Below are 2979 nucleotides of genomic sequence, written 5' to 3' on the forward strand. Positions count from 1 at the left end.
TTAGGGAACCTCTGTTTGCGTGCAAGAGAAAAAAATTCTTTTTTTTCTTTTTTTCTTCCTCATTCTAGCCGCACGAAGCCTTCTTCACCCAGCTACTCCGCCGCCGCCTCCTCGCGCCTCAGCCCAGCGCGTCTCGCCCGTCGTTCGCTGCTCGATCGTGAGTCTCCAACCGCGCAAGGTTCTGATCGTTTCAGCCACGCGAAGTTTCGTTCGTTTCCAACCGTGTCGTCGCTTCTTCGATTGTTTTTCTTCTGTTTCCGTTCTGCGTCCGCCAGTCGCCGACTGTTCCGGTTTTGCCAAGAACGTGGTTTTGGTAAGATTTAAGTTTTTGGTTTTTAGTTAATGGGTTCTGAATGGATACCAATTTTTGGTCTGATTTAAATTAATTCAGGCTGCGTTGTTGCTCAATTCAGGATTCAAGACATTTTGTCGATGCTGTCCAGCAGTATCAAGGTTTGCTTGGGCGCCTTTTGGTAAGCTATATTGGTTGTTCTAATTTAAATCTTGTTTTCCCAGTTGGTTTGGTGAATGTTGGTGTTTATTGGATTTTAGAATTTAGTTTTGAAACATTTCAACTTGGCTTAGGACTATTTTGGATTCCGTCCTTGGAGCTCAGTGTAGTTCTGGTTACGTTGGCATTCTTTTGGGTGAGTGGTTTGAAGTTTTTGGTGCAATTTGGGGAAATATGTTGTGTTTATAAGGTTTAACATTAAATTGGTTTATTCTAGGGCAATTCGAGTGTCTGATTCGAGTGTCTGATTCAAGACAAAGAGGGTTGGTTGATAATTGGAGTTTGGTTGCTAACTGTTCGACATAATTTCGAGGTAAATGATTTACTGCCGGTATTGCCCTAAGATCTTAATAAGCCTGCTAGTCAGAAGGAAAATTCTTGTGTCACTGTATGTATGAGTAAAATGTGCTGATCTATAGGTAACTGTGCTAAAGTTTGATGTATGGGTAATTGTGATAAAGTTTGATGATGATTCATGGCCTTGATTGCATGCTTATGTATGAGATTTTAATGACTACCAGGATTCATGGCCTTGATTGCATGCTTATGTCCATTGAGATTTTAGTGACTGTTAGTGTTGCCATTGGGCTATGCACATCACATGTTGTGAGCCTCTGGGCCCACGCCCTATGCTTATGTACAGTGTTCTTTTTGGGATCACCACTTATGTTTATGCCTGTAACCTTAGGTGTCACTACTTATTGAAGCGTGCCTTGGGGTTCGCCCCTTATGTCTGCCTATGTTGCCTATGCCTATGATGCCTTGTGCACTTTGGCCCAATGGAAAGACTAACCGATCACTGGGTCCGTGGACCACTTACTGAGTATACTTTTATACTCACCATTTTCTTTTCCTATTTTTCAGGTAAGGGTAATGATAGACTGACGCATGACAAGAGAGATCCATCACCTGGCCATTAGGACGACTTACTGCTTCTGCACTTAGTATCATGTTTTGGAGTCTGGTTTAGGAGTTAGGCGTTTTAAACTCTCATGCAATATTCATTAATTTTATTATTTGACTATTTAATTGTTTTTCATTTTAAAGTTGGGTTTAGGTGTACCCCGAACGGTAAATTTCTATTTTATTTTATTTTTGTTTTAGTTTATTTATTATTATTTATTTATGTTTTCTTATCTTTGCTCATTTGAGCACTATTAAATAAAATTTTGCCTCTTTTATTATTTGTTTAGGAAAAAGAAATGTACGGTTAAGCCTATGCATGTATGAAATAGCGTCCTAGAAGTAAGTAGGAAAGTAGGGTCATTACATAGAGTACGTTAGTGATAGAATTATAATATATGACTTATATAGACCATTTTATTGATAGACTCTAATATGTTATAAGATTGTTTATGGATGATAGACTTTGATAGATTGTTTATGAAAATAGTCTTTACTTTTTTTTTTTTTTTTTTAATTTTGGTATTTTCGCCATATTGGCTGCTATCATAAATAGATTTCAAGTAACAAATTAAAGTCTATCAACATTAATAGAAGTGAAAGAATGAAAAAATATACTAATTATGGACTGTGATAAACTTTTATAGAAGTATATAGAAGTGATAGAAGTCTATCATTAATAGTCAGTTATAAAAGTCGATCATTGATAGCACTGAAAATGAGCTATCTTGCTCCACTTAATTCTAGATTGGTCTTGTATTTTATGTGTTTATTTATTATTCTATAGGTTTCAAGCACTTAAAGGATAGAACGGGTCGTTGGTGATGTAATGGAACTACAACGAGCCAAAACGGAGCTAAATTGCATCAACTGAAAAAGAGAATATCAAAATGACAATTTGCCTCTAGAGGGATCGCAACAGTGCTTAGCTATGCACTATGCCTAACACTTCAAGGCAGAAAGCCCCTATTTTGTGAAAAGTATATAGTATCGTGACACTTCGAAGTTTTCTCCACAGTATAATACCGTCAGTGACGCAACATTGTACCCTAGTGTTGTGACGCTATTACGATTATATAAATATTAGTTTTTGTCACCTAGGTTAGCTTGCAAATCCATAATGATGACTAATATTCTAACCAACTTGTGATTGAATCGAACAAATATTTAATTAGGTGCTTGAAAATTAGATATTCAATCTCACATAGCCCTAGACCCTAATGCAATTAGGACAAATTTGAATTTGCATGCTTTTTACGGTTCGATTTGGACTAGTTAGTTGATTATGACAATTTAGTTTGTTGTTCTAATTAAATTGGTTAGGTGTAAGCAAATATTTAATTTCGGTAATGAGAATTTGATGATCAAATATTTTGAACAGAAAATTTCGTTACAATCCAAGCTAGATTTTCTCATATAATTTCTCAAACCTCTACTCTGTGCTTTTATTTTATTCTATTTACATTTTATTGCAATCAAATCAACTTTAAACCCTTCTCCCCCGTGCTGTAATTACTTAAGTCCTACTTAACTTAGAAATTATTTGGCTCTTTGTATTCGACCAG

The 2979-nt window shown here is 36.1% G+C and overlaps 1 long non-coding RNA gene across 2 annotated transcripts; it reads left to right on the plus strand.

Annotated features, from left to right (window-relative positions):
* On the plus strand, nt 1–2681 carry LOC120078173. 2 transcript variants are annotated; one of them, XR_005481938.1, is made up of 6 exons: nt 1–313; nt 414–473; nt 586–647; nt 729–824; nt 1376–1483; nt 2202–2681. It is a non-coding gene; the product is annotated as an uncharacterized LOC120078173 (long non-coding RNA). The 2 variants fall into 2 exon arrangements; XR_005481937.1 differs by lacking the exon at nt 2202–2681 and having other exon boundaries at nt 2–313; nt 1376–2194.
* The last annotated feature ends 298 nt before the right edge of the window (nt 2682–2979 follow it).

This window comes from Benincasa hispida, chromosome 5 (assembly GCF_009727055.1).
Source record: "Benincasa hispida cultivar B227 chromosome 5, ASM972705v1, whole genome shotgun sequence".
NCBI classification, from domain to species: domain Eukaryota; kingdom Viridiplantae; phylum Streptophyta; class Magnoliopsida; order Cucurbitales; family Cucurbitaceae; genus Benincasa; species Benincasa hispida.